This window comes from Adiantum capillus-veneris, chromosome 30, assembly GCF_014529385.1.
Source record: "Adiantum capillus-veneris isolate H3 chromosome 30, ASM1452938v2, whole genome shotgun sequence".
NCBI lineage: Eukaryota > Viridiplantae > Streptophyta > Polypodiopsida > Polypodiales > Pteridaceae > Adiantum > Adiantum capillus-veneris.
The window spans coordinates 4,986,831-5,001,168 of NC_140960.1; the positions used below are offsets into that span (position 1 = coordinate 4,986,831).

The 14,338-nt window shown below is 36.8% G+C and overlaps 1 pseudogene; it reads right to left on the minus strand.

The window, feature by feature from the left end:
- Positions 1–4,088: 4,088 nt before the first annotated feature.
- On the minus strand, positions 4,089–4,300 carry LOC147417469 (DNA-directed RNA polymerase subunit 10-like protein pseudogene; annotated as a pseudogene).
- Positions 4,301–14,338: the final 10,038 nt, after the last annotated feature.

Sequence of the window (14,338 nt, forward strand, 5' to 3'; positions counted from 1 at the left end):
CTGTAGAGCTGTGTAGAAGGACATATGTAGATTACTTGGCTTTAGTGCGTATGATTTTCTTGCAGAGTTAGTAGTTGTATCTCATCGAGTTCACTTCATTAGGAATGACACCCTAGTGAGTTTCCATGCCTCATCCTGGTCGCTTCCCTTGTATTGATATTTGATGTTGATGCGTGAGAGCTATGCTATGGACGTCCATCGCGGCGATCCACAAACATTGGCGCCGTTGCTAGGGATCGAACCCGGGTCACCCGCGTGGCAGGCGGGAATACTCACCACTATGACAAACCATCTTACTATCCTACCTCTGTTGCATGGCTTGTTAACCAAATAGAGTAAGGCTTGGTGTTCCATAAAAAAGAAAAACTTATTAGCTAATAAGTAGTGTCAAAATTTATTAGCTGTATACACCATTATAAGGCCTTCCATTTCAGTTGTGGTGTAGTTCTTTTTTGCTAGGTTGAGCTTCCTATTAGCATAAGAGATAGGAAAATCCATTGTCCCCTCTCATGGTTGAGCTAATATGCAACCAATAGAAAAATTTGAAGCACGGACATGCACATGGAACATTTGTTTCCAATCTGAGGTCTTCAATATTGGTGTTGATCACAAGGCTTGCTTAAGCTTTTGAAAGAAAGATTAACATTCCATTGTCCATTCAAAATGAGTAATAAGGCCATACATTGGTTTTGCAATGATGCATACATGTAAATAAATCTATGGTAATAGCCACAATGCCCCATAAATGCCTAAACTTCCTTGACACTTGTCGGTCTAGGTGTCTCAGCAATTGCTTCCACTTTCTCCATATCCATAGCAAGACCATTTTTAGAGACAATATGTCCAAGAATTTTGCATGTGTAACCGTAAATACACACTTCTCAAGATTTAAGCAAACCTGTATAGATGGCATTTCTAAAGACGCATTTGAGGTGCTCAAAATATCTTTCTCTTTTTTATGAATGCACACAAAGGTAATCCATGTAAACTTCCAGGAAATTCCATAGATATTACTTGAATGCATGGTTGATTGGCCTCTGAAATTTTACCGATGCATTCGTCAGTCCAAATGGCATGACTCTATATGAAAAATTTCCCCATTCGATGAAAAAATTAGTTTTATGTTGGATCTTTAGGATCTATTGCCAACTGGTTGTATCCAAAAAATTTCATCCAGGAGGCTATAAGCTTCTTTTCTAGGTACTGGCTCCAAAACATGATCAGTGATTGGAAGAGAATAGTTATCTTGTATGGTAGCTGCATTCACCTTTTCAAGGTTAACACAAACTGTTAATTTTCCATTTATTTTGTATACTACCACAATTGGCAATATCCAGTCGAAGTGTTCAAGTTTATAGATAAATTCAGCTTCCTTGAGTTTCTCTAAATCCTCCTTGATCTTTTTAGAGAATGTCTCATTGTATGTGTAGGGTCTTTGTCTACTTGGTTTAGCATCATCTCTCATAGGGATAGTATGTTGACAAATTGCATGATCTACTCCCTTGAGATCTTTATAAGACCAAGCGGAGTCTTATCATACACCAAGCGAACTTTACCGTGCGAATGAAGAAACCGAACGAGACACACCACAAAGACTAGACATTTGAAGAAATTAAACACTACTTTTAGACAAGATATCCCCCTCTTTGTCCATGTTGAGAGTGTGACCACACCCACAATTGTAACACATTACATGCTTTATAGGCGTGATAGGTGCATTGTTTTAATTGGATGACTTTTATTCAAACTCTACCTTATGAGCTAACAATAGGTCACTCTAAATGAAGCATGTAAATAATACTAGCCTAAATGTAGGCACACCATTGATCACCACTCCCTCTTCTTGATTTTTGTGAAGTTGTAGTGATTAGAATAGTGGAAAACATCACACACATTCCCTACAACTCTCCTCAAAAGCTCAACTACCTATAACACGACCATCCCATATCTATACAAAGACTCAAAAGGCACTCCATACCACATGAAGAAGCAACAAAAATGATTTTTTCTTAGCACAACATTATCCATATGTTGTTGGCAAGAGAAAATGGCAACATACAATGTGGTGTGGTGCACGCATGCACACACGCAAGCGTGCACACACACACACACACACACACACACACACACACACACACACACAGAGAGAGAGAGAGAGAGAGAGAGAGAGAGAGAGAGATTATGTTCCATGGAGGTCAGATATGACCTATGGGACCAAGAAACAAAACATTACAAAGGGGTTTTGTCTAGGCGGAGAGGAGTTGTTAAATACATCTCAGTTAAGGACTGAGGGTCCAAAGAAGGAAAAAAAGGATGAAACCTAAGGAGGAGGGAGAGGTGAGGGGGTATCTAGTTTTGGAGTTTGAAACTTTTGAACAATGGATTTACCTCCTCGGTAAACGGCCCATTTTCTTGCACAAAGCGCTTCACACACTTTTTGGAGTGCTATCTTCTTCTGCTTGATTTGGGAGGGTGTAAGATCTTCTGCAAACCAAAGAGTGGTGCCTTTGAGAAGCCTCAATTGATTGAGGAGATAATTTGATCCGTTTTGGTCTTGAAAGTGAGGACCCCATGGTTGGTGTGATGTTCATGCGCCAAGGTTGTGATCGTTGCTTGACTCCATTGTACTCCTGCGGGGATTATTGTCTAAATTTGGGCAAGGGACTCATTGAACTTGAGGTCCCCCTCCCCTTTACAATCTCTTGGGAACCCACCAATGCGGACATTGAGAGCTATATCTTATTGCCGTTTTTGTTCACGTAGCGTGGATGCCACCTTGTCTTCAATCTTGCGACAGACCTCCTTATGTACTTGATTCTTGAACTCCCTTGTGAGAATGGTCACTACTTCCCCTTTTGCTTCCGTGAGCATGGATTCCATCGATTGTGTTTCTTTGTTGCCTTCCTCCATTGCAATGAGTCTCTCTTTCAAATCCTTGTTTTCCTTGAGAAGTTTCTTGAGTTCATTCTGTAGGTGGGTAGTATCGTCGGTCGCCCCACTACCCCGGAGAAAGTCTTGCCTCAAGAAGAGGCTCGAGTGGCCACTTCCATGAATGTCGGCTATGACAGAGCCACTTAGTGTAAAAGTGACTTAAGTAAAAGCAAGAGTTCTACCCGGGCCCAACAAGGGCGGCACCTCTGTGTCGTGGGATGTCGAGCAGAGGACTGCAGGTAGTGACCGTGTGATTGAGCAGAGGACTGCAGGTAGTAGACAATAGACACATCAATGGAAAGCTCGCGTAGAAGTGTATCAGAAGGCAAATGATGAAAAAATGCATAGAGATTGACTTAGGGGTGGGGGGAGGCTTTGCATCTAACCTCCTCCTAAGGGCACCGCCCTTGCACCCACAGTGGAGCAAGGAGGGTTCACGTTAGCACGATAGAGGAAGATAGGGTTCAAGTTGGAGAGAGAGAGAGAGAGAGAGAGAGAGAGAGAGAGAGAGAGAGAGAGAGAGAGAGAGAGAGAGAGAGAGAGAGAGAGAGAGAGAGAGAGAGAGAGAGAGAGAGAGAGAGAGAGAGAGAGAGAGAGAGTAAATCTCACTGCTCTATGCCATGGAACTCAAACATTAGCAAAGCACACAATATGTATAGCCCACTGGACTATCTTGGGTCACAACCTCGCTCAACATTGCTAATATTTAGAACTCTAGATGTGTAGTTTGCAACCCTCAAGTTGAAGGGCGTTACACAAAGCCATCGATTTTTTGATGCTCTTATGTAAATATTCAAATTCAATTAGCTGGTGTGTCTTACAAACTATACAAGCCTAAAGAAGATCTCTCTCTCTCTCTCTCTCTCTCTCTCTCTCTCTCTCTCTCTCTCTCTCTCTCTCTCTCTCCCCCCTTTTAAAATACATTAAAATACATACAGAGCACTCATGTACAAAGAGGTGACCAAAATTAGGCCAAATCAAGGTTTTGTCTATATAAAACCTGAACCTGTAAAATACACCTAGAACTATTGGTGGTTTCTAAACATCATCTTAGGATCAACATACATCTAAGGATATCTTTTGCGGTTGGACCATGGGTGTTGCAAGAGAAAGTATATACTATCTGCTTCTTCCATTAGCAACTTCCACCATTTATGTTACTGATTGGATTTATTCCTTTCAGGGTATTGTATTGCAAAATCTTCTCAATGAGGTCCATAGGAGTCATGAGGATCCTCCAATAGGAATACCAAACTAAACCAAGAGCATCAAGTGCATCTCCCTCTCTGTAATTAGCCTCATGAAGGAGGTAAAGATAAGTGTTTTTGATCACCTTTCCACAAGTGAAGTAGTGCACAAGAATGATCATGGCTGCTTGTGCTCCATTCCGACTCTTGACTCTTGACCCATGTTGAGTCTACATTTGGTGGAGTTAAGGGATGAGGAAGGCATCAATTATGGGCAGGCAAGCACAAGCTCCTGTAGGAAGTGATTACCACAGGTAGACATAGCTGGTTCAAAACCAATCATGGCTAGGGATCTTAGCTTGAGAAAAGGAGCACTATGGCTCAGCAGATCATGATCGTCACCTCCCTTCCTCCATGGGACAGTCCATGAAACTGTCACACACGACACAAGACTGTTTCATGGAGTGTCCCGTCGATACTAATTATCACAAAAATTAAAATACCATCTCAGTCACAAGATTTTTTTTTCCCTCCTACAACTTCCTTCTCCTATGTTGGCCTTGCATCACATGTACATTCCCTCTCGTCTACCTCCACCCTCTTTCACAATGGACCAAGCCTAATGCCTCTTGCCTATTGCTCTCTACCCATATGTGTGCTTGCCATAAGCACTACCCTCCATTATGACCTCACCCTTCCACTTTCTTACTTGCTTTTGTCTTGATGCTCTCATCCCCTTCCTTCTTTACCAATCATGGGGGGAGAATCAAGGAAACTATCCCATGTCAACAAGGAACAACTTCATGGAGAAATCCATTGGGCCTACTAAACTTAATTTAACAACCCCCCCCCCCCCCCCCCCCCACCCCCTCTCTCTCTCTCTCTCTCTCTCTCTCTCTCTCTCTCTCTCTCTCTCTCTCTCTCTCTCTCTCTCTCTCTCTCTCTCTCTCTCTCTCTCTCTCTCTCTCTCAAAATATGAGGCCCCAAATGTGAGGAGCCAAAGGGCATGATTGGGAGGGTGCTGTGAGCCTTGGATCTTGCATATAAATCTTGAAGCAATCCTTGGGATTTTATTTTAAGAACAAAAATACAAAATTCTTGTTACCACAAGTTCTAACAAAAAACTTAGCAAACTTGGCTAGTATTTTTGTAAATTGACACTATTTTTTTAAAAATTCATATGTAATTTGTTTCATTTTAGGAGGGCAAGGTAGGAACCATATGTTTCATTCTAGGAAATATATCCAGTTTAAATTTTGTAGATTTGCTGGCCAAGCTAATTTACATGAAAATATCTAGAAGAAAGTTGAGTTTCTTGGAGTAGGATGTTGATAAGACTGTGTCCAAATATTTCTATTTGCCTTCTCACCTCCCCCATTATTCAGAGAGAGAGAGAGAGAGAGAGAGAGAGAGAGAGAGAGAGAGAGAGAGAGAGAGAGAGAGAGAGAGAGAGAGAGAGAGAGAGAGAGAGAGAGAGAGAGAATGAAAATTTGATTATTGTACACACTCTCTACTTTGGTGGAGCAAAGAAAAATATGCCAAAGAAGGAGAGTTCGTGTGTGTTTCACGGGGAGCAAGCAAAGCATGGTTATACACACACATTTGGTGCATAAACATTCATCTTTCAAGAAGAGCATAAAGATTTGTGTCATAAATAACGAGCTCAAAAAGTTCTAGAGAGCAGGGCATGCAGTTCTAGGAGAGATTCCTGGTTTGGAAACTTGGCTACCATGGTGAGATGCTAGAGTGCCTCACTAAGGGAGACAAATTTGTTGCTTCCCTAATCCTAAATGGATTGATGTTTTGTTCCAACTTGCAATGACCATTTTGTGTGTGTTGCATGTAGTACTTTTTGCATTTATCAGCCTTGATAACTTAAGCAAGTACACATTTTGTATCAAGTTTTTGACAAGATTTGCTCAAAAAAAAATTATCGCTCAATTTTGTTCTCTCAGGACATGGATCCCCCCACCAAGCAAAAACATCCATGTACTCCTTCAAAGTTTTAATGAAGACTTCCTTTTCTTCTTGAAACAAATCCGTAGCTATGTACGCTGGCTTTGATTCTTCCCCAAGTTTTTCTAGGTCAATTTGTTTTGCATTTTCAGGTTCCTCATAGAATTTTCTAGGTTTCTTTGGCTTGTATCATTGGTTGCTCCATTATGATCCATCAACCTTGCAGAGTATACTTCTTATAATGTGATGGAACACTCATTGCCCCTGGTTTATCACTCTCAAATTCCACTTGAGTGGTCTAGACCTCCTTTAAGGTTCGTTTCAATTCCTTGTACTTCGCTTTTTGTTTCCCCAATTTTGGTTTGGTTTTGTTTTGTCGGTTTGTGATTTTACCTTTTTTTGAGATATGATATCTACCTTCTATCTTGTCCTTGATGCAATCTTTTGCATCTACCATCATCAAGAATTGAGTTTCACTCCCTATTTTTGGTTTTGGTTGTTTCCTTCTCAATTTGTTCTCTTGTTTCCTATGATATCTCTGTTGACATCTTCAATGCTGATTCAAACTTTTCCTTTTCCTCCCATGAGTAACAATTTGGCACTAACGTGTTCCTTTTTAGAATCTAATTCCTCATTCATGAGTGTTTCCTCCTCCAACTCGTTAGTGGCATCATAATAGTGATCAAAGAAAAGTTTTTGTTGTTCAATCAGTTCTATGGATACCATCTAAATAGGAATTATAATGTATCCCTCCTTATCATAGAATTTGGTGGGTGTAGATTTGTTAACGTTTACATCCATAGTGGCAAAAAATTGAGTCCACTAAAATGGTTCGAGCAATCCTCTCTTCTTAAACTACCACTCTTAAAGGCTCCACACATCCAAATTGGCATGTCTTTGCATGATGGCACTTTGGTTTTAGGTGAAGTTTCTCAATCCAATTCCTGGATTGGTGTCCTCACAACATCTTTATATGAATGGTCTTTCAAGTTTATCCGCGTAATTGATCCAGCTTGTTTCAAATAGAGATAGTTGTTTTGCCAATTATGAATAAATTGTATTTGATGTTTGGAGGATGCAGTGGATGGACACCCAAAGAGCCGGCTACAGGTCACACTTCATTGTACTCTATCTTTTTTCCAAAGAAGCCTTGTAATTAGTAATGATTCTTGAAGTGTATTCACAAAGCCTATCATTCTCTATTTTCCACTTAAAACCTACGAGCCTTGTAAAGTGGCCAATGTTTGTGGGAAAGGGTCGCAAGTATTTGGGTCAAAACCCTTAGTTTCTAAAGTAACATTATCATTATATGTAAGGAGATTTTGGACGTCGAGTGTGAGCTGCAACTCTGCTACAACTTGTAATCAATCATTCTCTTTGTTTGATAATAAAAAATCAATTCCAACTAGTGCATTGTGTTCCTTGTCTCTTGCTCTTGAATCTAAGTGTAATTATTCTCAGTTTTGATGTGGCTCGCTAAATGCATAAATTTGAGTGCAAAAATGGTTAGTTTTTTATGTTTTGACCTTGGAAGAGTGTTTCTAAGCCATAGAGATATCTTTCTGAATAGTTTTGTGCACATTTTTTGGGATGGATAGTGATTTTGGTACCTCCCTTGATGACTACAGAGGATTGTGTTCTTTTGTTGCATTCCAACTCTGTTTGGATGCCAAAGAGGCGTGATGACCTAGAGCGGTGAGACTAGATATAGGTAGATATATCTATGAGAGAGTCAATTGTGTAGTTCCATAGGTTCAACTCTTGATATTGACAAACTCAAAGAGTTTCTGTGCCTCATCCCGAGTCGTGTCCCTGAGTATTGACATATGTTAGTGCCAGATAGCTATGTTGCAGACATCCGTTGTGGTGACCCACTAACATTGTCACTATTATCGAGGATTCAATCCTTAGGTGGTGAGTGAACTAATCGTACAGAAAAGACTCTTGATATTTTCTATAATAGTCAATTGTGTAGTTCCATAGGTTCAACTCTTGATATTAACAAACTCAAAGAGTTTCTGTGCCTCATCCCGAGTCGTGTCCCTGAGTATTGACATATGTTAGTGCCAGATAGCTATGTTGCAGACATTCGTTGTGGTGACCCACTAACATTGGCACTATTATCGAGGATTCAATCCTTAGGTGGTGAGTGAACTAATCGTACGAAAAAGAATCCTTTCTAGAGATTTTGACACCCATTCCATTTACACTTAGGGAGTAAAGTAGCTAGATGAGGGTTTAGTTCTTGGTAGAGACTGGATTTAAGGACTAGCCAGTTCTACTCTTTATGAGAAAAGAGAGCTGTGAGTGGAATACAAAAGGCATTTCATTCTTTGGTTTTATCTACGCTTGGAAAGGGCTGTTTCACTATCCATTTCATTGTTATTTTTGCATTGTTTAATTCATTTCCATTTATAAATTCATAGGAATAGGTTAAATAACAACTTCAACCATCAAATGGGGCTAAAGGAGTCAAGGTAAAAACTATCCAAAACCATATTTTGGTACAAAAGACCATAACTCTAGAAAATCAAACGTTTAATAGCTAGAGCATCAAACCTGATTCAAGCTCAAAAATACCTTGCAAAAGAGAATAAATAAGCTTGTAGGAAACAAATTAAACAACTTCTTTCCAATTTTACCGAGGAACATAGATCGTGATCATGTACCTCTATGACCAATTGACTAGAAATTGTCACCCATTGCTTAAGCTTGCTCTCAGATACCAAATCCCTGAGTGTGACCATAGTAGGCTGCTAAAGTACATCCAAAATCAAGAAATTGGACAAATATGCAAAAAAACCTTGGAAATCTAGTAAAATTTGGGAAAATTCAACTTTTAGTGTTCCAAATTCAAAAAGGGGTGAGATTTGGCTTCTACAGGGAGTAGAGAACCAGCAAGACAAAATTCACGACAAAGTGCTTCCAAACATGGATCGCGATCCATGTACCTGTTTGACATTTGGGACTAATATTAGACTAGAACATTCCTGCTAACCACAACAAAGAGACCACAATAAAAAAGTGCAAAAAGTTGATCAAAACACCAAGAATTTTGCTAGATAGCCAAAAACCACAAAGCAGACACAAAATTTTACTTTTGGTTGGGCAAAAGGGACTCAAATTCAAAAACATTTGGGGAAGAGTGTTATAACAAGGACTTATAAGTTGACCAAGTTTCATGTCAAAATGAGGTCAAACATGGATCGTGATCCATGTACCCCATCATGATTCTGGGTTGAAAATTGACAAATGGATAACTGATATAATTTGAAACACATTTCCTAAAAGAACAATTGGCAAAAAAGTTTACAAAAGAGGTGGAAACGACCAAAAACAGCAGATAGTCGGAAACCGCTAGAACAAATTTAAAAATTCACTTTTGGATGACAAAAACTAGTACAAATCCAAAACCTTTGATACCATAGCATCTAGTAAACATAATGATCCTAATGGTACCAAGAAAAGGCAATTTGGCTTCCCAACATGGATCACGATCCATGTACCTTTCTTGAAATCCTAAACAAGAACTGGACTAGTGAGGAGCTTAAACCATTTGAACAAAAAGTTCCCAAAGCAAGAGAGTCAAAAGAAGTCCAAAAAGGGGTGAAAAGGAGAGAAATCAATTCGGATAAAAAAGGGTCAAAACAGGGCTAGGATTTGACTTTTGTTCACCCTAAACAGACCCAAATTTTACAGAAAGCATAGACTTGAGATCTTTAGACCAAGAACTAAGTGTGGGGTCAAAACCATTCCATTTTTCCACTAAGGTACATGGATCATGATCCATGTTCCTCTGAGACATACTGAAACGAGAAGTGCACCACTACCAGAGATAGTCTCAAGGACCTTGGTGGTCTTTTCAAAATTGAAATTGGACTTAAGTTGTGGGTATTACAAATAAAATTGTGGATTTGGGTGAAAGTGAGGGATAAAATTTTGTCGACTGTAGGGTTGGACTAACGGAGTGTTTGTAAACTCATACAAGAGTTTTTGTATTGGAAGTTTCAATTGCAAATCAAGTGGTCATGCAAGTCAAATGATGTCCAAACTACTCGAAACTTCTTCCAAGCACTCTGTTGCTACCCTAGACCCAATACCCTTTTAAAAAGCTTGCAAAAATTCAATGGTTGAGGTAGGAGATATTGAGGACGCTTATTATCTTTGGGGTCTAAATGAAGAATCAAGCCATAAATCAAGTTTCTTGAAGCTTGGTTTAATTTTGAAGTTTCTAAGCCAAATTTGTGTCTACAGTTTGGGTTCGAAGATTTCTGAGCCTATCTGACAACTTATAAGTCCAAAAGCTACCAAACTTGAATCAGATGCTCGTTAAACTATGCTTATACCTGTGGAGTTAAGAAATAGTCAAAAATTTTCTTTTTAGACCCCCTAGATCTTAAGCGTGTTTATTATCTAGGTGGTGGTTATTGCAACTTTTTCACCTCCCACAGTTGTAACAAGGTGTTTAAAGACTTGTCAAGGAGCTTCATGAAGTTCTGCTCACTTTTGAGTGTTCTAACGTTCAATTGTCTGTTTGTTCAGAAAGAAGGTTGTTTCAGCCCAATTTTGCCCCCAAATGGAGTTAAAATCACTTGTGTCTTTACAAAAGTGTTAACATATCACCCAAACAAGATATCCATGTGAGAAAGGTTTAGATCTAGGCCTAAGAAAAAGAAGCACTTATTATGTACAAGACAGAATCTTCCATTTTTGGGGAGTTTGATGGCAATCAAGTCTTATACAAGCTAATGCCTTTTAGCCAATAAAACTCACTTTTGCATGCATCTATCACTGGGGAGATTATAAGCTGATTCTTGGACAAACTTTGAAAAATTTTCTGAAAGTTGATTTTTGACTCTCGTAGGTTGCTATAGCCTTTCCAAGATTAGTGTTGACTAATAGAAATGCTATTTTAAATATTTTAATTCACCTATGAGTCTTGTACCTAAATTTTTTGAAATTTGCATAAGCGAATTCAGTGATGTCAATGCAAAGAATGAGATGGATTAGAAAGCTTCTTTGATTCCTACTTACCCTACTCCTAATCACATCAACCAAAAGATAGTATAAAGTGTCCACTAACATTGGTTTTTCTTTGTTTTTAGCTTGAAAAGTGCATCAATACTGCAACTCTGACATAGTCTAAGCTATCAATCACTAAAAAACAATCTAATCTAAGTGTAAAGGTCCTGGATGAGTATGACTACTCCCAAAACACCTCTACATAGCTGAAGTAGACACACCTTAACCGTACAATTTCTAGAAGTTTGTTTTGGTACTCCAGACGATCCTAGAAGAAGTTTTTGGACAAATCTAGAGAGCACTAAATTTTTCCCTAGTTTAGGTCACCTCGTCCCAACAACAACGCCAAAATGTGGGGCTCCCTGAATGCCAAGCCTCACTATCTTATTGCAGCGAGAATGAGAAACACGAACATAAATGTCATATCGTGGGATGGAGTTAGATTAACTAGTGCATGGAGGCTACGAACAATTTTGAGTCTCTCAAAAAAGACACTCAATCCTTATCTAACTCAATTCTACACTCTATTGCATAAGGTAGCAGGAGCTAACTATGACACTGCAAGAAAATCTCATCAGTAGAGAGAAAATGTAAGGTTTCCAGTTCTGGAAACCTTAGAAATTGTATAAAGCCTAATCAAATTGATTTTTTTGTTAAGAAAGCAATATAGAATTGTCCAAGCGTGGAAAATATTGGTATTTTTGGAACCGTAATCATGACTTTACTATGGTTTAAAAAAAATTAAAAACTGAATTCCGATGAAAACTGACATAGTTATGGTCCCTGGAAGTTTACACTGTTGATTAAATTAATTAAATAAATTGTAAGGTTTTAGTAATCAATATTGTAAAAGACTTTTATCATAAAAGCCCTAGATATTTACATATAATTGCAAATATTTTCAAATTTAATCGTGAAAAGGGTCAGATAATAGCAAAAATCGATTTGGTGCATCTGGGGGGTGTGTGTAGGAGTCATGAGTCTACCCAAGCGAGTTTTAGCAGCAGATGGCACTAGGAGAAGGCTGAGGGCTACCTTGATATGCAAGTAACTGCTAGAAGCAGCCTATGAACTCTAAAAACCTATAAATAGGCCCCCCCCCCCCCCCCTCTTCACAAAAAAATACAGACTCGGAGTCCTGGTCATTTCTCTCTCACATAGAGAGAACTCTACTAAAAAATCACCAGAGAGCAAAAACTCTAGCTAATTATTCATGGTGATTAGCTTAATCTCCTTTTAATTAGCAAAATTATGCTAATTTACCTATATTTTCTTAATTAATCTAATTAATTAAGAAGATTAAACTTATTTACACTCTAAATTACTCTCTTAATTCTTAATATTTTGTTGATTACTTAGATTAAGATTAGAGATTTCAATCTAATTAATTATTAAGCCATATTAGGACTGAAATTAATCTTTTTCTCTTAAATTAAAGGTAATAATACTAATTAAACTTAGATTAGTATAAGATAATATTTAGAGCTGGATTAAACTATCAAAAATCTAGAAAAATTATCTCTTAATTTTTTGATTAGTTTTTGTAATTAATTAGGCAAAAATTAGTTGTTTCATATCAAAAAATTGATGGAAAACCTACTTAATTAACTCAAAAATTCTTAAGTTAATTATCCCAATTAGAAAATACTATAAAAAACATGGGGTAAATTACTCATTAATAGAAAATTATTTTAGCTAATTAATTAGGTTTAGATTTTTTGTTTTTAATCATAAAATGAAGGGAGAAATGAGCTATACTACTTAGATAATTATACAATAATTATCAGAGCTAAAAAACACTATTAGGAAGCCGGGATAATTAGGCATGCACAACAAAATATTTTTTCTAATTAATAAGGTAAAAATTATTTATTTTTATGCATAAATTAAAGTGGGGAAATTAGCTAAATTACTTAGATAATTATATAGTAATTATCAGAGCTAGAAAAAAATGTTAGAAAGACGAGATAATTAGGCCATGCACAAAAAATTAGTTTATCTAATTAATTAGGCTAAAATTATTTGTTTTTAAGTATAAATTAGGAAAGGTGAAATTGGCTTAAAAATGGAAAGCATCTTATACTAAATCTAGCTAAAAATGAAAGGGGGAAATTAGTAAATCATGTTAGATAACTAGATGCTATTTATCAGAGTTAGATTACATGATAAAGAATCCATGATAATTATCTTAAAGCTAGATTTTAGTATAGATATTTATCTAAGTCAAATTATATTAATTTGAGTTGAAAATTAAAAGGAAAAATTAGTAAATCGGGTTAGATAATTACATGCTATTTGTTAGAGTTAGATAACATGATATAGAAGCCATGATAATTATGCTAAGGATAGAAAATTAGTATAGATATTTATTTAAGTCAAATTATACTAATTCTAGATGAAAATTAAAGGGGGAAACTAGTAAATCATGTTAGATGATTACATGTTATTTATGAGAGTTATATTACATGATAAAGAATCCGTGATAATTATCTTAAGGTTAGAAAATTAGTATAGATATTTATATAAGTCAAAATTATATTAATTCTAGCTAAAAATTAAAGGGGAAAACTAGTAAATCATATTAGATGATTACATGCTATTTATCATAGTTGGATTACATGTTAGAGAAGCCATGATAATTATCTTAAGGTTAGAAAACTAGTATAGATATTTATCTAATTCAAATTATACTAATTTTAGCTAAAAATTAAAGATGGATATTAGATAATTAAGTTAAAAAATTAAAAAGATAATCACTAGAGATTAAAAATATCATTATCTACTTGTGATAATTATAATATAGTTAATTAGTCAGCTAAAAAATTATAATTGACCAAAAGTCCCTTTTTAGCAAAAGATTAATTAAAATAAATAAATTTTGCAGTCAAAAGTTTCTAGAAAAATTACAGTAAGTGTAAACCAGGGATATAAAGTTGAGGAAATAAAATCTTTAAGAGAAAATAAATAGAATAAATATTAAGCTCAAAATAAGCAGATTCCAAGCTTAAAATTCGATGGTGGGAAATTAGGAAAAAGATATAGAAAATTATAAGAAAATTAGGAGAGCTTAGAAAACCCTTAGGAAAGCTTTGAAAAAATTCATCTATAGGCAAATAAGAAATTACTAGGTCAAGAATTTATCAATTAAGACTACAAATTTAACTTTGGATGGGTTACGATTGAATACAAAGGTTAAGTCTAGCTTTTGAATAATTTACCTAATGATTAGACATCCTATTTTA